Source organism: Chelonia mydas, chromosome 1 (assembly GCF_015237465.2).
Source record: "Chelonia mydas isolate rCheMyd1 chromosome 1, rCheMyd1.pri.v2, whole genome shotgun sequence".
Lineage (NCBI taxonomy): Eukaryota > Metazoa > Chordata > Testudines > Cheloniidae > Chelonia > Chelonia mydas.
The window spans coordinates 43888228-43914020 of NC_057849.1; the positions used below are offsets into that span (position 1 = coordinate 43888228).

Below are 25793 nucleotides of genomic sequence, written 5' to 3' on the forward strand. Positions count from 1 at the left end.
TCCCTCCTGCCCACTCCTCCCTTGTGCAAACCCCTCCCTGCCACCTTTACCCCCCTGCAACAACCCCGGGCACATACACACCCCGCCTGCCAGCCCCTTGCAACAACCCCCTTCTGCCCACTTCTCCCTTGTGCCACTCCCTCCCTGCCACTGCAACGAGCCCCTTTTGCCTCTGTGCAATCTCTTCCCTGCCACTACACCCCCGCCCCCTCCACCTCTTGGCAAATCCCTTAAATCAGAACTTTTTATAGGGAACCAGTTGTTAGGATTTTGGCAGCTCATCACTGGTTAAGTGATTTGTCCAAAGTTATAGCAGTTCAGTGGGATAGGCTGGAATAGGGCTCATGCATCCTCCAGATTTCCAGACCCCTTCCTCTACTCTCTAGACTCCACTCCCTCTCTTTCATATCTGAAAGCCTAATAGAAAGAGGTGGGTATCACAATATTCCAACTTGACAGACTTTTGTCAGAGAGATACTTTAAAAATGCTCTGTATACAACTTAGTAGGGAATCATGAAACACATCAGAATTTGGCCAACTGTGACCAACACAGCATTGTAGTTCATTTCCACTGTTCCCTTCCCAGAGTACAGGAGTTCTGGGAAAGCGTCCAAGAATTTATTAGAGAAATCATTGGCCTTTCCCTGGCCTTGAGTCCTTTTGGTATCCATATGGCATAGTCCCCTGAGGAATAATTACTGTGAGCTGTGTTCCCTTTTGTTAAAAGATACCAAGAAGCTAATTGCCTGAAAGAGGAAACTTCACGAAGACATAAATATGCAGATTACATAGCTCCTGTTTCACATGTAAGACAGCAAGGTCTAGAATGGAAAAGCAAAGTATCTTTCTCCAAGGTATATACAGTATGTTCTTTTGGTCCCTTGTTTCCTATCCTCTAGCCATATTTAACTACTCATGCACGCTTGCAAAAATATAATAACATTTATGAGCCCATGCATAAATTGTACTAGCCCATTCTTTACAATTATGATGATAATAATGAAAAAAACAAATGATTTACTCATCCTTCAAGAAAAAAAAAAGTTGTCCCATGACAAATGGGAAAGAAGAATTTTGTGAGGCAGCATTAATGATAAGTGTTGGTGAAACCAAAGCTCACACGGAGCCCCAAAGTTCCACCAAGCAGGTTATCTGAGCTCAGTCTTATGTTGTGATTATTTTCTCTTCTCCACTGACTCCATTTACCACACAGAAAGTGCACTTGCACATTATAAAAGAAAATCCCCATGTATTGAACTGTAAACATAGCTGTCATATTCAAGACACTTAGGCCTTCAGTTAGACTTGTTCCTCTATGTCACTGTACTCCTAATGAATGTAGTTTACTCTCTTGTGTGCCCGACATTTGAACCTATACAATGAATACAAAGGTACAGCATATACTGTGTTTAATATACCAACAAAATAAAGAGAAAAATTAAACTATTAACAGATCAGTATAATCCCTGGATAGGTTAACTTGGCCTCACTTCCCCAAAATCCCCTAGGGGAGGGTCAAACATACATATAACTGAGTAATAATATTACTGTATTAGTAGGAGCATTGCCAGCAGATTGAGGGAAGTGATTATTTCCCTCTATTTGGCACTGGTGAGGCCACACCTGGAGTATTGTGTCCAGTTTTGGTCCGCCCACTACAGAAGGAATGTGGACAAATTGGAGAGAGTCCAGCGGAGGGCAATGAAAATTATTAGGGTGCTGGGGCACATGACTTACAAGGAGAGGCTGAGGGAACTGGGGTTATTTAGTCTTCAGAAGAGAAGAGTGAGAGGGGATTTGATAGCAGCCTTCAACTATCTGAAGGTGGATTCCAAAGAGGATGGAGCTCGGCTGTTCTCGGTGGTGGCAGATGACAGAACAATTCTAATAGCTTGGCTGTGACATGTTTCAATGGGATGCAAGAGCTGGTTTCCATGCACAGAGTTCATCTCACTGCGTGAAAAGCTCATGTCAAACTGATACCGGACAATGTCCTCAGGGGAACAAGAGCTCAAGGGGGAGTGCACCTGGGGGACAAAAGGGCTGAAGGCTAGAACAGGGGCTCACAGGGACCCACTACTGCCCTGGCCTGCCTCCCCTTGAGCTCCTATTACCCCATTTCTGTCCGCCCAGCCTGTTCCCCTCATCTCCCTGCCCATAAGGCAGTGGGCTGCTACCTCCCCTTCCTCCTTCCACTCTCTCCCATCCTCAGCAGCTCCACACTGGCTTGGCACCACCAGAAGAGCACCAAGTGGAAAAGAAAGATGAGGGTCCACCTGAGCACAAAGGTGGCGACACAGCAGCCCCTCATATAGAGGAAGAATCATCACAGGGATCAAGGTCAGTGTTCTGCGTATTGTGCACAGAGATCATATAAAAGACAGTTTCTGCCCCAAAGAGTTTCTCTCTGTATCTCAGTAGAGACAACAGGCAGAGAAAAACAAACAGATGAGGTGGTGAAGAGAGAGGGGGGACAAGGGTCAGCAAACTGATTTTGGCATAATAATCACTGCATCAACTGCCTACCCCGTGTCTAGAGTCTTGCTGGCATCAGTGCAGAGGTGAGTTTGAAACAGAGATTTGAAAGAGGACAATACAATAGCCTTGCCGATTTTTACAGTGAGCTCTGCACAGATTTGGAGGCTGCCAGGGAAAGTCCTTGACAGAAAATCGGACTACTGGGCGATGAGAGCTGGTATCATGGCTGGAAAGGAAGTGAGGGTTGATGGCTCGATGATATATTAGAGTTGATCAGTAGAGCATTAGCTCTTGCAACGGTGGGGGTTGGGCTTATTTAGCTTTGATGAAAGTGGGGCCTAAGGCTAAATGGTATGAGATCCACCAAGGGAAGGGGTTCAAGCTAGTAGTCTCCTGAGCCTCTCCAGTTTAAACATAAGGGGGTAATGGTTGTGTAGCTTTATTTAAGAGAACATACTTAACTCTGGAACATACAAACTGCCTTGGCTTTGTTAACCTTCAAGGAATGCTGCAAGAGGTGTATATTTTCTCCAGTTTTCTTTAAGGAGATGGGCTTAATAGGAGCTAGAGAGGGGGGAGAATCTGGTAGATGGGGAGACTTTTTGTGGATATTTGTTCCAGCTAAGTTTTCTATATAGTTAGAATTCTGTATAGTGGTTCAAGTTTAGATAAGTGGTTTTTATTACATTGAAATAAACATAATGAAGCTAAATTCTGGCTTCAGGTCTACGTTCCATATCTAAAACCTGTGTTAAGTTAATTGACTAAGGTATTGACAGCAGCCTCTTCACTTAGGGCCTGATCCAAAGCCCACTGAAGACTGACTTTGGTTGGCTTTGGATTAACATCTTAAATTAACATTCACTGATATTCTGTCTTCTCTGAAATTCATAACTCTCCAGAGCCACACTCCTTTTGCATTTGGTGAATCTCTCCCAAAATCGGCAGCTTTAGAAAAGAATGTAAGTTCTTCCTGTGCTTCTCTATTTCTTAATCAGTTTTCAACCCACTCATGCTCACCTTAACCTTTTGAGCAGCCTTACAATCTTCAGGAAACAATAAGCTGTCGACTATGTGGGTGTTTAAACACTTTTCACCAATTTCAGGGATCTATAGCACATACAAAAACATCTATTCATAGATTCCTGTTCAGACTGGGAGTTCATGATATCACAGAATCTTAGAAGATTAGGGTTGGAAGAGACGTCAGGAGGTCATCTAGTCCAATCCCCTGCTCAAAGCAGGACTAACTAAACCATCCCAGCCAGGGTTTTGTCAAGCCGGGCCTTAAAAACCAATAAGGATGGAGTTCCACCACCTCCCAGGTAATTTATTCCAGTGCTTCACCACCCTCCTAGTGAAAAAGGTTTTCCTAATATCCAACCTAAACCTCCCCCACTGCAACTTGAGACCATTACTCCTCGTTCTGTCATCTGCTACCACTGAGAACAGTCTACATCCATCCTCTTTGGAACCTCCTTTCAGGTAGTTGAAAGCACCTATCAAATCCCCCCTCATTCTTCTCTTCCGCAGATTAAACAATCCCAGTTCCCTCAGCCTCTCCTCATAAGTCATGTGTTCCACTCCCCTAATCATTTTTGTTACCCTCTGCTGGATATTTTCCAATTTTTCCACATCCTTCTTGTAGTGTGGGGCCCAAAACTGGACACAGTACTCCAGATGAGGCCTCACCAATGTCAAATAGAGGGGAATGATCACAGCTCTCGATCTGCTGGCAATGCCTCTACTTATACATCCCAAAATGCCATTGGCCTTCTTGGCAACAAGGGCACACTGCTGACTCATATCCAGCTTCTCGTCCACTGAAACCCCTAGGGTCTTTTTCTGAAGAACTGCTGCCGAGCCATTCGGTCCCTAGTCTGTAGCGGTGCCTGGGATTCTTCCGTCCGAAGTGCAGGACTCTGCACTTGTCCTTATTGAACCTCATCAGATTTCTTTTGGCCCAGTCCTTCAATTTGTCTAAGTCCCTCTGTATCCTATCCCTACCCTCCAGCGTATCTACCTCTCCTCCCAGTTTAGTGTCATCTGCATTATCCAATCATGATAAAAATAAAAATCTAATTCTGCCATGCCTAATTATATAAAAGCTATAAGTTCTACGCAACAATGGAGCAAATTAAATATGGAATATAATTTAGGGGACAAATTCTGCCCTCTTTTACACTGGTGTAACACTGTCAAAGACCATGAAGCAGAAACTGCAAATATGATTGCAGAGGAAAGAATTCATTCCACTTTCCAGACCTTAGCATTTTAGGAGAGCTCAATGAAACTGTATCTGGTGAAGTCAACATTCTGTCAGCGTGCATTCTTCTACCTAGCTAATCATTAGCTCCTTCCATCCAGTCATGCTGTGAACTCAATTTGCAGTATATATCTGGAAAGGGCTGGGAACAATATTCAGACGTACATGTGGTAATTCCATCTATCGCAGACAAAAAGTGTATCCTATATTCTTGACTTCATGTAATTTTTCAGAACAGAGGTGTGACAGATCACACATCAGAATGGAAATTGCTTATACAAAATCCTACAGTACAGTGAATAAGATCAGGTATATCGTACGGGGTCATATGTATTCCGGGACTGTAAGTCACAGAGCTGGATCATGACCTGGACTGTTCCCCACAACAGGGAATAAGAGGAAACAAAATCCCCCTTACTCCCCTACATCATCAGTTCCAAGGGGGGCGCAAGGCTGTGAAATTTTCATAACGAAAATATTTTTTATCAATGTGAAAAAAATTATTATTTTTTTATTTATTTAATAGACAAATTATACATATTCTGTATGCAAAATAATAACTATTCATAAAATTGTCCAATTACAGCCCTATATTATTTAACTACAATAAAGTATTAACAATCTTCTCATTTTTTATTATGAATATAAGTAGACAAGAATAAAGGTATAACATAAAGTACAATAATAATAAAAATACAACTATAAATAAAAGTATATAACTGCAATGTTTTCAAATTTCATACCACAAAATGCAAATATTTTTTATTTTTTTGCCTTTCGACATTTAGGAGTGTCGTTTCGGTCGGTGGGGAGGCCGAAGAACGATGTAGAAAGCGATGGAACTTTTTAAAACTTCCTAGCTCACTCGCAAGAGTGTTCGAGACTGTTCCATTGTGGGAGTGGTTACCTCCAGCACTCACCGCGCAAGACTGGCTACTTGCCGGACTGGTGGTGGGGTATATATAGGGCAGCATGCGTCCATACGTAATAGTAGTAGTAAATAAATGTTCACGATAACTCAAATTAACTTGTGTCCGTTATTATCCACGAATCAGGAAAATTATTTTTATAGATTTTTTTTATTAGTATATTATGGCCACGATTAAGAAAAGGAAGTACAATGAAGACTACGTTAAGTATGGTTTCACCGTCATGGATAAAAACGGGATCGATCATCCTCAATGCGTAGTATGCCACACAGTTCTCAGCAACGATGCCTTGAGACCTAGTCGTCTTGAGCAACACTTGACAAAGAACTGCAGCGCTTTGAAAGACAAACCAAAAGAGTTTTTTGCTGCTAAACTTCAAAATTTAAAACGCACGAAGCAGGACACAACTGGAGCTTTTCGTCAAGCGTCGGCCAAAGTGGTAGAAGCATCTTATGAACTGTCATTGCTCATCGCTAAACCCAAGAAAGCACACATAATAGGAGAAACTCTTGTGAACCCTTGCTTGTGGAAAGCAGCTGATATTGTGCTTGGTGCCAAAAGCAAGAAAAAATATTGGAAATTTCACTTTCCGACAATTCCGTGAAATGTCACATCGATGACATGGCGAAAGATCTAAAACCTCAAGTTGTGGAGGCAGTGAAAGCATCTCCTTTTTTCGCAATTCAGTGCGTTGATACCACTGATGTAGCACAATGCTGTCAGTTGCTCGTCTACATTCGATTAATTAACGATGGAATTGTGAAAGAAGAACTGCTCTCTTCGAAGGAATTGACGACCACATCAAAGGCTTCTGATGTTATGAAAATGGTTTCTGACTTTTTTGAAGAAAATGGACTATCATGGGAAAAACTGGTTGGTGTATGCACAGACAGTGCTCCAGCGATGCTTGGCTCTCGCTCTGGATTTGTGACACTGATGAAAGAAAAAAATCCAGCCGTAACCACAACTCACTGCTTCATACACAGACAAGTGTTGGCTGCTAAAACCCTTCCAGATGACCTACGTGACTCGTTGAATTTGGCAATCAAAGTTGTCAATTTTGTGAAAAACAGCGCTTTAAATACAATACTTTTTGCAGCTCTTTGCACGGATTTAGGAGCAGGTCATAAAATTATTTTGTTTCACATGGAAGTATGATGACTTTCCAGAGGGAAAATGCTTTCAAGATTATTTGAACTGAAAGACGAAGTGGAAATTTTCCTCAAGCAACAGAAAAAAAGAAGAGTTATATCATGCGTTTATGGACCAAACATTTCAACTTTCACTGGCATACCTCGTGGACATTTTTGAATTTTTGAACAATCTCAATTTGAAGCTGCAAGGAAACAACGCTGCAAACATTGTAGCGCACCATGATGACATCAAAGCGTTTATGGAAAAAATCAAGCTTTGGAAACGTCGAACGCAAGCTCAGAAGCCTAACTTTTTGTCTTTTCCAACATTTTCATCAGTTGCTGAAAGTGAAAGTTTCCAAGAACTTTGTAAAGAGGATGAGAAGAACAAAATTGTGTTGCATCTGGACTGACTTGCTGACGAATTCATCCGCTATTTTCCAGACAACTTTTCTGGCAACCCCGTTCATAAATTAGCACGTAATCCGTTCAACGTTGATGTCAATTCATTGCCAGAAGTACTGCAAGAACAAGCACTTGAAATGAAATACGATTCAAGTGCGAAAGATATTTTCGAAAACTTAAGCCTAGAGGAATTTTGGATAAAATATTTCCCAATTTACCCGAAAGTTGGAGAAGAAGCGCTATGTATTATTCTTCCATTTTCGTCGACATACCTCTGTGAAAAAAGCTTTTCAAGTTTAGTTATAATAAAAACAAAACAAAGGAATCGACTGGATATTGAAAACGATTTGCGTTTTGCACTTTCGTCTTTCAAACCTAGGATTTCCCAACTCGTGAAGAAAATGCAGCAGATCCTTCACATTAAATTCATTTTGTTTATCCTATTTCTTATTTTAAATTACATTTTCATTAAATTTTTGTGCCAAGAAAAACTATTTGTGTTTTTAATTTTAAATAAAAAATTTTATACCAAGTTTTTGCTTTTATTTTTAATTTTAAATTACGAATTGAATTTGTTAAAAGTGGGGTTGGATGATGGTAAAGGAGAGGTGGGGGGTGTGAGGGTTTCTCAAAAATTAAAAAGTGGGCGTGATGCCGAAAAGTTTGGGAACCAATGGGCTACATGAACCTTATGTCTAAGCTTGCATGGATAAGTGGATATAGTACATCCACTATTCCCCCCCAATCGAAGGCAGGTGGAACCTTTGTTTTACTTCCAATGTACAACCAGCACAGTTTGGCGTACAAAAGGGGTAGGAACTTGCTGCTGATATAAGTCAATAGGGAATTACCACCACTCTGGAGCCAGGAGGGAGCAGGGAGGAAATTGTGGTGTCCTGTATCACTTCCCTTCCCTGGAATGCTCCTGGTTGACATGGCAATGTGGCACCCCTTACTATGGGCTGTGCCCTTGTAGCAAAATCTACCCCTTAATTAGGCTAGAGAGGTAACAGATAGAAAGCTGCAACTCCCTACTTTTGTCACTTCCCATTCCACCTTCAATGTTTTTTCACTATCTATCTACATTTTAGTCTCTTCCAGGGAGGGACCCAGTCTCCATTGCCATCTGCAAAGCATCTAGCAACTTACTAATTAATTGTAACGAATATCACAGGGTCAGATTCTGCCAAACATACTTATGTGAAGAAGTAGCTTATTACTTGAGTAGTTCTGTAGGCTCCAGTCTACATGAAGACTGGTCCACAAGTAAAGGTGTTAGAATCTGGCCCATAAAACTGTGGTTTGTTTTATGTCTGAATCCTCTCTGTGCCCATGGTTCAAAATGGATTTACTTATGGAATTTTTTTTTCCCTCTTAGTTTTCTTCCTTTCTTTTAGCATGATCTTTTATCTGTTTCACAGTCCGGATAGCTTTCTACCTCCCCTCAGCCTTGTCAGCACATCAGTACCCCTTCTACTCAGCATTGCCTCTCCCATTGTAGTTTATTACATCAGTTCCAAAATATTCCACAATGCTCTATAAACATGTTCTGAACTGCAAAAACTTTCCAGACTTATTTTCAGGTTTCCAATCTGCCTCAGTTTACCAGCCTCTACTGTGTGTCTCTTTAGTAATTTAGGAGGAAACTAGGCTCAAGAGCCTGCCCATAAGCTTATTTCATAATTGTTTATGTGCATGATCCTGTTCCTACTGAAGTCAACAGAGTTGGATTGAGCCCTAAATCTGGTTTGCAAGACCTCCAGTCTAACTCTGCTCTCCAATTCTCCAATTTGCACACAAGAAGACAGTCAATAATAATTACTATTACAAATATCAAAATAACCAAACATCTACTTTTTACCCTAACTATACAAAATCGCCCAAATTCTACAATATATAGACAAATGGACTAAGGAGACAAAAATTATTAAGAGGCAAAATGACTTTGAAAAGATTAGAAGGGGAGAAGAACAGTTTTCTATTTCAGTTACTTAAAAACCTTCCTGAATACATGAGCTTGCAGACACTAAGGGTGAAGTAGAAACAGCCTGGCTCAAAATTAGAAGCAGTACATAAGCAAGTTGGTGCTAAAAAAAGTCTATTGACCTCTTAACAGAGGGAACATTTTGAAAAATCATTAAGTGTTGTTTGAAAACAAAATTGGCCTGTCACTTATACAACAGTCCCTTCAAAATCATTCCTAACCGCAGTAAGTGTAAGTTCTTTGTGGGATTATCTATCCTTGGTTTGGCTTCCATTTATAAAAAGCAAGTAATTTATTGGGCTTCAAGAACACTTTTTCTTGTCTCTTTCTTTAGCAGATTACAGAATAAGAATCACACATCTTTGTAGTGCAGCCCCTTTTGAGGTAACAAGTGGCAACTGTTCAGCAGCGCACAAAACACTGCTGGATAGTTTAGGTCAGGAAGTGATGAAGAATAGTAAATCCAAATTAAATCGTAAATGGCACTTAGGCAGATAGAACATAATTACACAGACTGGATCTGGCCAATATCACTGCAGTTAGCATCCCTTTTCTTGCAAAAATGCACTGGGATCTCTAACAATTACCTTGGTTTAACTCTCATCCAATGACCGTACGCACCTTCAACAATATAGTGCCTCCATCACCAGACTGCGACAATGCGCCTGTACTGACTCAAAGGGAATTGTAACCTACTGAATCACCAATAACACCACGTAGGCTTTTCTAGGAGATCTCCCATCAATTACCAGGAAGGCTTGACCCTGCTTAGTAAGGATGTTCTGAGCACCCCACATGGAGGTATGGCTGCGGACAAAGATATGTTCAATGTACTTGCACAGGTCTTTGGGTATTTTTAAATTACTTTCATATTTTCTAATTGCGGTATCTCGATGATATGTTGATTTACGCTTCAGTGCAGCTGGATTTCACTGACGACAAAACTAATTTTCTTACTGAATATTTATTTTGCATCACATTCATGCTTAGAACAGCAGCTTGGCCTATTATCAGGTTTTCCATTTGTAAGAAATTCACTAAAAATGTTAGCAGAGATCTCTCCAGTAAATGCTCTATTACAAATGTATCCTTGTCTGCATATCACTTTCCAGTTTTTTTATGCTGTATATGACCAGATTTTCAGAAGTGCTCAGCATTCATAATCAGTTGCTGATTTTCAAAAGAGTTCAACATACTGGGTGCTGAGAATTTCTGAAAAGCAATAGTGTGTACTGAGCATTTGAAAATCTGGCCCTGTATTCCTGATCATCAGCTTCACCAATATGCAATCGACAAGAAGAAATACAGAGTATTGTTGAAGAGCAGCATAAAGCTCATGGAGTACAGAGCTTTGTTTGAACTGTATAAAACTTTAATTTTTCAAAATATCACAGGCTAAGTCTTTACCTCAATTTCAGGAAGGCTTTACTAAAGTTATAAACAATAATAGCAGGCATTTTTAACATTTTACACTTAGCTCAAAATATTCTGAAGCTAGGAGTCAGTCTAGTGATATAAACCATAAATTAATGAAGAACTGCCCCTTAGAAAAAGAAAAGCAATTGCACATAGTGTGGCATTTACTTCTTCTCTGGGTCTTGATTTAATTTGAAGAGACCACAAACCTTATCCTGTATTTTTAGCAGGATTACTCCAACGGACCATGTGGTCTGAAATAAAGTCCATTGTTCTACATAATGTAACAATGGAGACTTTTACAATAATAAATTAATTCATAAAAAAGACAAAATGATTTAGCAGTTATTTTATAGGAAGATAATATGCATTTACATCCTAATTTAGGGCTGGATCCTGCACCAGTGAAGTCAATGGGAGTTTTACCACTTACTTCAATGGAAGCAGAACCATCCCTAAGATAAATTCTATTTAGCTGTTTATAAAACATCTAATTGCAGTGGCATGAAGAAACAAATACAAATATAAGGATCACAATACAGTTTCAATAAAGGAGTCTGCTTTCTAATGCTTGCTCTATCTGCATATATTTAGAGTTCTGGGTTGGCTTAGGGCTTTTTTTCCCCTTCCCTATTTTCCCCCCCTCCATTATCAATATTTTTTCCCCTTTTTTCTTCTTTGTCTTCTTTCTATCAACAAGAAGAGAGAAATAACAAGTATCTGCCTAGCCTGAGACTTTATTACACAAAAGTCAAATCAATTACTACAGCCTAGTGTATTGAAGGGACAGTTGCATAATAAGAACAAGGCCCCATATAGTGCATGGCAAGCTGGGCTTATATTCTGCAGCACAGTCCCTGGGTTCTGCAGGCTCTGTAGAAATTTGGGAGATTGTGTGGCAATTTCAAAAAAATTTAAACAATTGAGATTTTTTAATTCATTAAAAATAAAAATAAATAATAGGAACATAGGAATTGCCAGAGTGGCTTAGCCTCAAGATCCATCTAGTCTAGTATCCTGTCTGAGAGGAAGATGTAGGAACCTCGCAGAAGCAGATGTGCAATAATCTGCCCCCCACATCCGGTCTCATCCTGCTCTTTAACAGAGATTGGCTTAAACCCTGATGTATGAGATACAGCGTACCTTCCAGAATTTGCATTGTCATTATGAGAACTCTGGGTACTCTTGTTATTCATATACATGTTCAATCCCTTTTTTAAAATCTTGCTAATTTCTTGAATTATACAGCTGTTAGAGTAGCCCTTCTGTTAGTTATTTTGATTCAATTTATTTTATGCGGTCCTCACATTTTATGTTTTCAATATACCACAGATTTTTGCATTGACAATGCCTTAGTGAACCACAGAAGTTTTCAGGAGGGAGTGGGAGATTTTGGGAGCTAGATTGAGACTTCTGATACTTGGAAAGCACGGTAGACAGTTTGAGATTATGAGATAAATAGACTGGCAGGATATGTCTGCTAAAAGGATGAGCCATGAAATCATGAACAGGATTCAGCATGCCATCTTTAGGTTTCAGAGTGAACAGCTTGTTTCAATGAATGGGGCCACTCACATCTCTAAGAACCATTGTTTCACACTGTTTGAAGATTCACAAAGACAATACTGGATCAATTAACCTTACATTTACTTTTTCACACTACTTTCACACTACATTACTTTTACAAACAGGATTATCAGGATTATCTTCACAATCATGAGGGCTATGAAATAAATTCATAATCTGAAGCACAAAACTGCACACAGGGTTAAATCTATAGCAAGTTCTGCAATCATGGAATCCACAGGGGCCCTGATTAAGAGCCCTGGTGATCTTGGTTGCATCCGGCTCAAAAAACTTTTTAATAAAAGTTTATTGATGTTAATAACTTTATTCCAACTAGAAACCATCAATGGCCACTAAAACTGATTCTCTGAATCTACTTGATGATGTGGTTTAAATAAGAAAAAAAATATTACTGTGCTTTTATGTTATTTGTTGAAGGTAAAGGTCATAATTAAAAACAGTCAAAGACTCTCTGTTTATGGAAAGATTATGTATAATTAACAACTATGCACCAAAGCCATATTGCCACAACATCAAAACAGAGGACTTAGCAGCTGCTGAACATATAATCATGATATTATAGGTTTCTAAGATCAGCAGAACGTGCTGAATCTTTTATAAGGGAGGCCTTACCTTCACTCACACTTTCATCCCTCATATGACCCCTCATCGGTCATTTTCCTCCAGCATGACTGGTTTTCTTCTTTACAAAAGACTAGTTACAGCAACTCCTGTAAGATCTTGCAAGTTAATCAGTGTCAGTGCTAGCATGGGAGACCTCCCAAGAACACCTGGGTGCTGCTCGAAGGGGTGTTGATGGTTCAGTCAGTAGCGCTCCTCGCAAACTTTCCTTCTGTGTCAGTACTGAGCCATCTAGCCCTGCACATTGTGAGCAGGCCCTGTACTTTTGAAGCATTATTGAAAAGGAAGCAATGCATAATTTAAAAACATTTCTCCCTATCTTAGGGGATTGATTTCCTCCACAATCAGGACCATAATTTCAGTCTAGAAAATGACATTCAAAAATAAAACCTGGGACCTTAGAACTGAGCTAGTCAACTAGTGATGTAATCAAGAATGTAAAATGAATTTGCTGCAGGTACTTTTCTCCAGTCTTTTATTTTAATTTTACTTACACTAAGATTAGCTAGTTGGAAACAAGACATGTAACTGTAGAAATTTCTTCTCTTTTTCGCTGCTACCCTGTAGTGCCACATCTAAATCTTAGACCTTTCTACACAATAACTCCTTTGATTACTAGCATTTAAAAGGCTAGATAAATGAAGACTAAGAAAGGAGTTGTGTTCTCCTGAACCCAACCTTGCCACGTTTCAGCTCCAGGGAGATTTGCATATTGCTGAGGGAGACTGGGAGTTTGTCTCACTCTTCACTTCTCCCCTCTTGGTGTCTCCTGCTTTGCTCTCCCCCTTGTTTTTGTCTCTTACCATTTAATCTCCCTCCCTTCTGCTCTACATCTTCCCGTTCTTCAGGCTGTGAGCTGATTTCTCCTTCAGCCATTGATCATCAGCTCTCCCCTGCTGCCTCAATGAAGTGGGCAGACCAGGGATTTGAGAGCTGACCAGAGGAGCTGTAGCATGTGTTAAACTGAGTGAGGTGTTTTCCTCAGATATATAAAAGCTAAGTGTTATTATGTCTCAGAATCATACATTGCACTCAGTATTATACATGCCTATTCACACTCCATCACAAACCTGATTTCCTGGAAGGAGTGCAACCTATCTGCAAGACTATAATCCTCAAAATAGGCACATGAAATGTGCAAAGATTGGGAAGCCATGTGTGGTGGCTTGATTGAGGTCATCTGCTATAAGGTCAACACCCCACTTCCTGAAAAATGTCTTATTCAGATTTACCAGGTACTTGGTTTCAAATGTACTAAATTAATCATAATGGTTCCGGATAACAGGGCACAATCTATCAACTCAGTCCTGCAACCCTGACTCACATGAGCAGCCCCTTTGAATTCTATGGATTGCAGAACCTCGACTGGTGGGATTAGCAATACCCATACCAAAATACCCCACTCATGGGATAATGATAATGTTTTGAATAATATTTCAAGGCATAATTATTCAATCCTGGGATATCTTTGTATTCACACTCTCACTAACCTCGATAAAACACTGGGTGATTTTAAAAGCTTTTTAAATAACAACCTGTCTTTTGACACAAACCAATAAGAAGAAAAAAATTAAGAGTTGGCAGAAATTACATCTTTTACCTGTCCCGCTGTGCCTAGGAGATCCAGCAAATATGATATGTGAGGTCAACTGATGCTCAGAGGTGCCTGCAATACCTTGGCAAAACAGAACGGATTAAGGAGGGCTTTCAACCCAAACTCTGAATTTCCTTGCTTTCATCAGTATATTTTCCCCCACAAATGTTTCGTCTCTTGACTAATTTTTTTCATGTATTTATTCATCACAAAATAGAATAACTGAGAATATATCCTTGTAAAAACACTGGGGAAATTAAATTGGGACTATATCATGCACAATGGTTTGCATCATTCATGAAGCTTGTGTCTGTGGATTTAGTACTTGTGAAAGCTGCCCAAGAGCACAGGCAAGTACTTTGTTTATAAGAACAAGTATAATCTGGATAGCAACAGTGCAAGTTTTTCCTCACTGTCATGCCAACATGGTTCAAACCTTAATAAAAGTAGGAAACCTGACCTGGTAGGAAAACCTCTAGATGTGTTCAGTCTAGAGTTGCCAACTTTCTAATCGCACAAAACCAAACACCCTTGTCCCGCTCCTTTCCTGAGGCCCCGCCCCTGTCCCGCCCCTTCTCTGAGGAATCATCCCCCACTCACTCCATCCCTCCCTCCCTCCATCGCTCGCTCTCCCCCACCCTCACTCAGTTTCACTAGGCTGGGGCAGGGGGTTGGGGTGTGGGAGGGGGTGAGGGCTCTGGGGTGGGGCCGGGAAAGAGGGGTTTGGGTGCAGGAGGAGGCTTAGGGCTGGGGCAGGGGTTTGGGGTGTGGGAGGGGTGAAGGCTCTGGAAGGGAGCTCAGGGCTTGGGCAGGGGGTTGGGGCGTGGGAGGGGGTGCAAGCTTCAGGAGGGAGTTTGGGTGTGGTAGGGGGCTCAGGGCTGGAGCAGGAGGTTAGGGTGTGGGGTGCGGGCTCCAGGAGGGAGCTAGAGGGGAGGAAGGGGTTCCGACCTTGGGAAAGGGGTTGGGGTGCAGGAGGGGGTGCGGGCTCTAGCCAGGCAGCACTTACCTCAGGCAGCTCCTGGAAGCAACTGGCATGTCCAGCTCGTAGGCAGAGGGGGCAGGGGGCTCTGCAGGCTGCCTGCGCCCACAGGCACTGCCCCCACAGCTCCCATTGGCAGTGGTCCCTGGCCAATGGGAGCTGCAGAGCCAGCACTCAGGGCAGGGGCAGCACGCGGAGTCCCCTGGCCTCTGCTCCCAGGAGCCGCAGGGAGATACCAGCTGTTTCTGGGAGCTATGCGGAGCCAGGGCAGGCTCTAGGGCTTTTCAGTTCTTGCCCTCTGTGCTGAACTGCTCATAAGTATGCAGACAGTGCCAACAGGGGTGGGCTTTGTGATGTGGCTGCCTCTCCAATGGGGACTAGACTGCCCCTTCCATTGTTGTATGCAGTGTTGCTGTGGCCATGTTGGTCCCCGGATATTAGCGAGACCAGCTGGATGAAGTAATACCTTTTATCGGACCAACCTCTGTTCGTGAGACAGGCAAGCTTTCGAGCTTACCCAGAGCTCTTCTTCAGATCTAGGAAACCTACCACCTCATTCATGAGACTCATAACTTTACTTGTCATGAGTTATCTGGGAAGGAATTTTTCCCCAGTTCAGATTGGCAGGGACTGTGCAGTTTTTCACCTTCCTCTGTGGCATGGGGCCCAGGTCACTTGCTAGGATTATCTGAGTATACCTCACTAAAACAATTCCCTGCCATTGGAGGGGCCTCAGGCACTGGTGTACCTCAATCCCTCCGGTTCTCTACCTGTGGCACAAAAAAGTCTCCTGAGGGCTGTAATATTTTGATCTAATTCTGAATCCTGGGCTTGGTGTGGAGGTGGCTGGGTGGTATTTAGTGGCCTGTGATATACAGGAGGTCCAACTTGATGATCTGGTGGTCCCTTTAGACCTTGAACTCTGACTCTATGGCCTACCTGTGATGATAAAAGTCATCATTGCTGCTTATTGTGTGTGTGTGGAATTCAGAGGTCCTGCAAAGAATGCGGTGGAACTGCCAGTGTCGTGCCAGTGAGGGGCTGTGCAGCAGGTTCTCCGCACTACTTCTGCATCATGTAGGAGGGCTCCACATCAGCCTCACATAAGCCAGCATGGAGGGTAATGTTTGGGGGTGGGTCAAAAGATTGCTCATGGGATCCATGATTATGCAAACCTGGTGGTCCCAGAATCCTGGCCAAGCAGCACAAGCCTGGGAGGTCTCTGGTACTGCTCCCACAGGCTTGAGTAGTGGGTGTAAGCAGAATAAAGGCAATCCTGTGATTTGGCCCTACGTAGGAGATCCACATGCTTGCACACACACACTTCATCCAGCTAAAATTCAATCATTTGGACTAAAAGAAAGTAAAATGAACTTCACTTTAAACAACTTTCCATGTTTTAAGAGCTCGATGAGGCCTCTGGCCCCAATCCAGCAAGGCACTTAAGAAAGCAATTAGCTTCAAGCAGGTGAGTAGTCTCACTGTCATCCAGGCTTGACGCCAATCTGAATGTATCCTGTATTATGTGACTGTATCCTGTCTTTATATTCTGGAAATCTTGTGAGAACAGACTTTGCCATGACATTGTCAGTACATCTTGGTTTAAGTTAGGTAGCGTATACCTAAAGAATAGCATTTTTATGGTATTGTAGTTCTGCTTCTGGTCTCTGATAGAATTTGCTGCATCAAGATGGGGGGGGGGGGATCAAAGCAATAAAGTAAATACTTAAAATTCAAAGACTGCCTTTGTCAAAGGCGGTTACACTCCAGAGCAAATATCCCAAAGGGGTAACAGGAGGCTGAAGAAGTTTGCTTTGTTTTTGGAAGCTGGCACCATACTTAAGGACATCTTGTGGCCACAGGTAATGAGAAAAAAAATACGTGTAAAACACAATAAAAAAGGCGTGTCGTGGAATGAAAAGTTTTCCCCCATAGAGCGCACTATTCATGTTTAAACAATTTGGTGTTAGCACCCCAGTCATTCTATGCTATTGAAAGATAAAGAATTCATTCTGTTGTCTCTTGTCTTATACTTGGTTGTAAGCTCTTTGGGCAGGGACCATCCTTTTGCTCTGTGTTCGTACAGCACCTTGCATATTGGAGTGCTGGTCTGTGACTGGGAGCTACAGTACTACAATATTATACAAAAATAATAAATAAAAACAATTAATAATTAAGAAATTTGAAGCAAAAAAAATCACAAACATCAATTTGATGTTAGAAACACCTGTTTGGGGCTTTGACCTGTGTTTTTTTTAACCTTTGTCTTACAGAAGAGAAAAACCATGTCCACAATCCTTGGTGACAAGACCAAACTTGGCAACAAGTCAGTTATATCATGGAGCCCAATCCTGCATTCTTCACATACCCAGAACAGCCTTCAATGGGAATTTTCTCTGTCAAAGAAATGTAGAATCAAGCCCATTGTTAGTATTTTTAACAGTGAGATTCAGGACAGGTCTACACTACAGGGTTAAGTCGACGTAAGTTACGCAACTCCAGCTACGTGAATAATGTAGCCGAACTCGACGTAGCTCAGGTCAACTTACTGCGGTGTCTACACCGTGCTGGGTCAAAGGGAGAAACTCTCCCGTTGACTTACCTTATGCTTCTCGTTCCGGAGGAATACCGGAATTGACAGGAGAGTGATCGTCAGTTGCAAGACCCATTAAATCGACCCCCGATGGTTCGATCGCTGCGCATTGATTCCCCGATAAGTGGAGACAAGCCCTCAGATATTTGCAGGATTTGACTGGCATGGCTAAAGGAATCTGAATACCTTGTCCTCATCCCCAACTAACCTGGCCCCCATCTGCACAATTTAGAACACATGGCGCAATTCTGGCCTCACTTATGTCCAAAGGACTCTACTGATTTTTAGCCCTGTATTTTCATTGTCTGGGGTTGCATGGGTATAAGGGAGAGTGGGATTTGGCCCCAAGCATAACACTATGCTGCCAACTCTCACAACTTTATCATGAATCCCAAGATATTTGGTGTTTTATTTAAAACCCCAGCTGCTGAGCCCTCACTGAGAAGAAGAAAAGCTTAAAAATGTGAACTCTAAATGCTTCAAAACCTGGAAGCAAACAAAGCCCAAAACTTTAAATCTCATGATTTTTAAGCCTATCTTATTTTGGGGACTTGACTCGTGATTTCTGAGTGCTTGGGGATGACAGTACTGGGTACATTTGTGCTCCAGTTTTCTGGACCATAAAATACCGCACCACCCTTATGGGCCAAAGTCTATCTTCAGTTGCATTGCTGCAACTCCAGTGAGTTCACAGGAGTTGCAGGGGTAAAAGAGAGAGGAAAATTGGGCCCTTAAATAGGAATTCTGGGTGCAGTTCACTTATCAATGCTTTTGTCTCCTAAAATGAGGTAATTTATTATTTTAATGTGGAAAAGCCTTTTCATTTTCATCTACATCAATATATTAGTATTTCAAAAGGAGCAATTTTCCACAAAAGATGAAAAATTACCAATAAATAAATTCTCTTTACTCCCTGAGACACTAAAAGGGAAGGAAAGGAGACATAATATAGACAACTCATAAATATTAATAATGTTAAAATCCCTCTGGTTGGGTTATTTTAAGTGGTCTGTGGCCATTACAGCATTTTGTGTTTTTACTGATGTATTGTATTAACCTAATAGTGACAGTACTAGTACAAAACTAATGTTTCCAAGAGGATTTGGTTGATTATTTCATTTTAAAGACAAAGATCTTAAGATTTCTGTAAAGAAAACGAACATTTAAGATAGCAAAATCTATGCAGGATCAATGACATGTCACGTAAGTTTGCTCTCTAATGGACAATACAGAATAGAGGACCCCAAGCCCTGTGGCACCAGCACTTAACTCGTCTCCAAGGGCCAACAGGAAGAGGTCACTAGCTAGCCAATACAGGACTTTTATCCAATAAGTGAGAAATAAATTTTAGCATAGGCTGTCTACTAATGCTGGATAACCCGCTAAAAAGAATTAGTATTGTACCACTTAGCGACAGTTCTCCTTTCTAACAATGCTTTCCGGCAATGTTTCTATTCTTTATTATAAAGCCTGCATACTAGACTAAGGCTCCCAAAATACTGTAATTCCTGAAGAAGACACACACACACACACACACACACAAAGGCCTAATCCCGTATTCTTCACAAGTTCCCAAACTGTGGAGATTTGGTGTATATACACACACACCTAACTTCAAATGGAGTTTTCTGTATTCAAGAAATACAGTATCAGGCCCCACACAAAAATATGACAGATACACAGAGAAAGGGCTGAGCTGGGCAAAAATCATAGACACTATTAAATCTGTCACAGCTACATTGTGGTGATTGTTAATTATCAGTGTTCCCACAGACTAAGGGCCAGACCCTAAACTCAGTTACAGCAGTGTAAATCTGGAGTAATTTGACTGAAGTCCAGATTCTCATCTGAGTGAGATAACAATGTGGCTTTATGCATCCTTCAACATTTCAGTAAAGCTGCAGAAGGAATCTTCTCATCTGCCACTGGTTAGGCATATGAGAAACACACGTGCCTTGCTGGTTAATTATTTACAGAGCACACCTGCTCTACATGACCTTACTCTGTCAGGACCTGACATTATTAGGCATTTTCACAATGTAATGAACATATGAATTGACAAGAGGAGGAAATGGAGAAAGATCAAATGCAGCAAGAAAACCAAATGTAATACTAACATTACGCTGTTAACTAACCAAATTGGGCTGCCTTGTTATTTATCTACTTTATTGGTTTTGTTACAAAGTCAGATTAAACCAGCCATTTGTTCAGTAGGTAATCTTGGAGGAAAAACCATGATTTTACTAATGAAACTCCTAGATAGAATTGCTTCTGCCTTTGGGGCAATGCAGCACAGGCTACATATGATGAGCGTGATCAATAAAAAGTCATTACTTCCCCACCAGCCAATGAGAATCTAGGATTCTGCAAATCAGAGCATCATTCCAAGAAGCTCTCAGAAAGCTGGAGGATCCCGATTGGTTGGCAAGGTCAGTTTTCTTCATGAAGGAACTGTCCATTATTAGAGGAGTGTTTTCTCCTCAGCAAAATGTCTTATTCATAATATGGATACCAGGACCTTGCATCTTTACTTTACATTTCTTTCATACACACTGCTCAGGAGATGTCACTCCTATATCATAAGAGGCATTAACTTCAGGTTGCAGGTATGCTCATCATAGTCCAAAATAATACACACAACAGAAGGCATTAGTTTATAATAACTGCATTTTAGCAACCAACATTGCTGCTTTCCAGGGCCCTATCCCCATTGGGCAGAGCTGCACTCACAGCTGAATTAAGTCAATTTGGGGCCCTAAGCACACCTAACATGGTATCCCCATGGACTCATCCCTCACTGAAGTGGCAACAAATTTCAGAGTTAAGATACGTGGGGCAGTTCAGTCCTCTGGAAGCTATTGTTTCAGGCTGTTGGCAGACTCAAAGAGGCATCATTTATGCTTGCATCTTGTTTTCAAGCTTTTCTTTGCATCCATGCAGGATAGAAATGCATTGAGAGTAGGGCTGTTGATTAATCACAGTTAATGCACGCGATTAACTCAAAAAAATTAATCCCGATTAATCACAGTTTTAATTGCACTGTTAAATAACAGAACACCAATTGAAATGTATTAAATATTTTGGATGTTTTTCTACATTTGCATATATATTGTATTCTGTGTTGTAATTGAAATCGAAGTGTATAGTATTTTTGCTTACAAATATTTGCACTGTAATGATAAACAAAAGAAATAGTATTTTTCTATTCACCTCATACAAGTACTGCAGTGCAATCTCTTTGTAGTGAAAGTACAACTTACAAATGTAGATTTTTTTTTGTTACATGACTGCACTCAAAAACAAAACAATGTAAAACTTCAGAGTCTACAAGTCCACTCAGTCCTACTTCTTGTTCAGCCAATCACTAAGATAAACAAGTTTGTTTACATTTAAGGGAGATAATGCTGCCCGCTTCTTATTTACAATGTCACCTGAAAGTGAGAACAGGCATTTGCATGGCACTTTTGTAGCCAGCATTGCAAGGTATTTACGTGCCAGATATGCTAAATATTCATATGCCCCTTCATGCTTCGGCCACCATTCCAGAAGACATGCTTCCATGCTGACGATGCTCATTAAAAAAATAAGGAGCATTAATTAAATTTCTGACTGAACTCCTTGGCGGAGAATTGTATGTCCCCTGCTCTGTTTTACCTACATTCTGCCATATATTTCCTGTTCTAGCAGTCTCAGATTATGACCCAGCATGTTTTTCATTTTAAGAACACTCATTGCCGATTTGACAAAACACAAAGAAGGTACCAGTGTGAGATTTCTAAAGGTAGCTACAGCACTCGACTCAAGGTTTAATCAAAATCTAAGAGGGATGAGGTTTGGAGCTTGCTTTCAGAAGTCTTAAAAGAGCAACACTCCGATGCAGAAACTACAGAATCCGAACCACCAAAAAAGAAAATCAACCTTCTCCTGGTAGCATCTGACTCAGATAATAAAAATGAACATGCGTTGGTCCACACTGCTTTGGATTGTTATCGAGCAGAACCATCATCAGCATGGACGCATGTCCTCTGGAATGGTGGTCGAAGCATGAAGGGATATATGAATCTTTAGCGCATCCGGCACGTAAATATCTTGCGACACTGGCTACAACAGTGCCATGAGAATGCCTGTTCTCACTTTCTGGTGACATTGTAAACAAGAAGCAGGCAGCATTATCTCCTGCAAATGTAAACAAACTTGTTTGTCTGAGCATTTGGCTGAACAAAAAGTAGGACTGAGTGGACTTGCAGGCTCTAAAATTTTACATTGCTTTATTTTTGAATGCAGGTTTTTTGTACATAATTCTACATTTGTAAGTTCAATTTTTATGATAAAGAAATTGCACTGCAGTACTTGTATTAGGTGAATTGGAAAATACTATTTCTCTTGTTTTTTTACAGTGCAAATACTTGTAATCAAAAATAAATATAAAGTGAGCACTATACATTTTGCATTCTGTGTTGTAATTGAAATCAATATATTTGAAAATGTAGAAAAGATCCAAAAATATTCAAACACATGGTATTCTATTATTGTTTAACAGTGCAATTAATCGCACGGTTAATTGCTATTAATTTTTTTAATCGCTTGACAGCCCTAATTGAGAGAATTTTTTTAATGAAAACTGAAATTCTGATGTCACATGACTCCAGGAGCAGGAACCTAGCAACAATTTTTTACAACACAGATTGACCCTGAAAAGATCTGTCAGGTGGCAGTTCTAGCTTCACTGCCACCATCTGATACTTCTCCTAGCAATCTATTACACAGTAAAGGTAGTATTTTTTAGCCAAATCAATTGGGAAGAATGGAAGTGTCTCAGGCAAGTCTCTCTAGAGTGGCCAAGAAAAAAAAACATTTAAAATGTTCAAAAATTCCCTAATCCTGTCAGCCTGGCATTTCCTCACCCCACAAACTGCCCCCTCCTTGTCATCCTCTCAAAGGTCCACAGATTTAATGACACCTTCCCCATCTTTGTTACAGTTTCTGTATGCCCATCCTCATACCAGTGAAAACACTAGATGACTCTTGCAGTCCTTCAAGTTTTAACCCTATGATTCTATCATGTGATCAACAAAGCCAATCATGTGACCAAGGTGGGTCAATTTCACAAAGCTGAAAACAATTATGAGCCAAATTAGCTGGGAGGAAGAATTTAATCAGAAAAATGTAAATGATAATAGGGAATTATTTAAGAATTCTTTACTAGATGCCCAAAAAGCCACGCTTGAAGAAGAAGATGATATTGGTTAAAAAACAAATTTGGTTTAGAGGGGAAGTGAAGGCAGCTCTAAAAAAAAAAATAATAATAGTACATAACAAATGGAAGAAAGAGAAAGTTGATTGTCATGAATATAAATCAAAGCTAGGAATTGTAGAAAATTGATAAGGGAAGTGAAGGGACACAAGTAGAAATCTATGACTAGCAGAGTTAAGGACAATAAGAAGGAGGGTTTTTAGGATACTAGGAACAAAAAGAATCCTGACGATGGTATTGGACCATTACTAGATGGAAATGGTAGAATCATTAATAATAATGCAGAAAAGACAGAAGTATTCAATAAATATTTCTGTTCTGAATTTGGGGGGAGGGGAAACAGGTGACAGAGTTATATCCTATGATAGGTTTCAGAGTAGCAGATGTGTAAGTCTGTATCCGCAAAAAGAAAAGGAGTACTTGTGGCACCTTAGAGACTAAGAAATTTATTTGAGCATTACCTTTCGTGAGCTACAGCTCACTTCATCGAATGCATCCGATGAAGTGAGCTGTAGCTCATGAAAGCTTATGCTCAAATAAATATCCTATGATGATTATCATGATGATGATGGTAACACTCTTTTCATTCCACTAGTATCTTGGAAGCATGTTAAATTATCAGCTTAGCAGCTACTGAAGTTAGACATTTTTAAATCAGCAAGTCCAGATAGCAAGTCCAAGAGTTTTAAAAGAGCTGGATGAGGAGCTCACTGCACCAATAAGCCCTGTAACATCAGGGAAGTTCCAGAAGGCTGGAAGAAAGCTAATGTTGTGCCAATATTAATAAAATGTAAATAGGGTAAGCCGAGTACTTATAGGCCTGTCAACCTGACATCAATCCCAGGCAAGATAATGGAGCGGCTAATACAGGACTTTATTAAAGAATTAAAGGAGGGTAATATAATTAATGCCAATAATAGAATCATAGGACTGGAAGCGAGCTCGAGAGGTCATCTAGTCCAGTCCCTTGCACTCATGGCAGGACTAAGTATTATATAGACCATTCCTGACAGGTGTTTGTCTAACCTGCTCTTAAAAATCTCCAATGATGGAGATTCTACAATCTCCCTAGGCAATTTATTCCAATGCTTAACCACCCTGACAGTTAGGAATTTTTTTCCTAATGTCCAACCTAAACCTCCCTTGCTGCAATTTAAGCACATTGCTTCTTGTCCTATCCTCAGAGGTTAACAATTCTTCTCCTTCCTCCTTGTAACAACCTTTTATGTACTTGAAAACCGTTATAATGTCCCCTCACCATCTTCTCTTTTCCAGACTAAACAAACCCATTTTATAGCATCCTCCTTTTAATAAGAAATAGAATTATACAACCTCATGTATGTGTTTCCGATAGCCCTAAACAATTCCCCTTCACTCCATATTGACAGAATTTTTTCCCTAGACCGTATTGTGCTCTTCCAAGGAAGTGTCCAGTCATAGGTTGACAGATGCTCTTTTGTTTAAGGTACTGCACAGGAAGTCAGGATGCCTAGTATTTATTCCTGACTCTGCCACCAACTCCCTGGGTGACCTTCAACAAGTCACTTCACTTTTTTCTGCCTCACTTTCTCCCTCTCTAAAATGGAGTTAATGATGGCTGCCTGATGGATTATTGTGAGGTTTAGCTCATTCATGTTAGTAAAATGCGTGAAGATTGTTAGAAGGAAGATACTATAAAAGTTTTAAAATAACACGCCACACTGAAATTCAAGTCTCTAGCAGATAGATCTGAAGTGCAGTACAATTTGAGCAGGTTTAAAACAGTGATGCCTCGAAACCCATCCTGCTCCTCTTTTCTCCTTTTATAATTATTACTCCCATGGTCCCCTCTCAGGCTATACACCAGAGAGCCAATCCTCAACTGGCCTATTAACTTCAATGGAACTATGACAACTTAGATCAGCAGAGGATCTGCCCCCATTTTTCTAGACACATCTTCTGCCAAACAGTTGAAACATGACATGTTCACCTCCACGGATACTTGTGTTCTCTGGGCTGTTCTCTTAAACAGGTCACTCATATTTTATTTATTTTCTTTTTACTCTCATTGTTCCTAATTTTATTGTATTTTGCTCTCATCCTTCCCCCCCCCCCACCCTACCCCAATAATTTCTTTGTAACTCTCTCTAATCCTTCTGAACTGCCTATAATTATCTCTCATATTTCAGAGCTTGGTCCTTGATCCCTTAATTGGCTTTTTACTCTTTGATCCCTTTGTACCGTCCTCTGTGCCAATCCATTTTCCATTTCACAGGTAGACAATAAACAAACTCTTTCAATCTACAGCTTCACCTGTTCTATTCCTTTTTTATTTTTTGCCTATTAGGCAAACCTTTCCAGATTGTCTCCCTCAGCCCCCGCCTCTCCTTTGACTTTATTCCTGATTATTTACTTCCCATGTTCTGTTCTCTCCTACTAATCCAATTCTATTTTTGGCTCATGGCTGAAGCATCACCAAGCTTCTTAAGGAAGACTCCTCGCAGTTAATTTATTAACAAATCCAAGGATTAGAAGAAAGGTCACTTCTGCCCACCTCACCACTCCAGAATATCC

The 25793-nt window shown here is 40.7% G+C and overlaps 1 protein-coding gene and 1 long non-coding RNA gene across 2 annotated transcripts in view; one reads left to right on the forward strand and one right to left on the reverse strand.

Moving 5' to 3' along the window:
* The window catches only part of ATP8A2 (ATPase phospholipid transporting 8A2), a 652386-nt gene that overhangs the window by 609434 nt on the left and 17159 nt on the right, over positions 1-25793 (reverse strand). The window lies entirely within an intron of this gene.
* On the forward strand, positions 21564-24977 carry LOC122463178. The gene is made up of 3 exons (XR_006286282.1): positions 21564-21790; positions 23609-23616; positions 24967-24977. It is a non-coding gene; the product is annotated as an uncharacterized LOC122463178 (long non-coding RNA).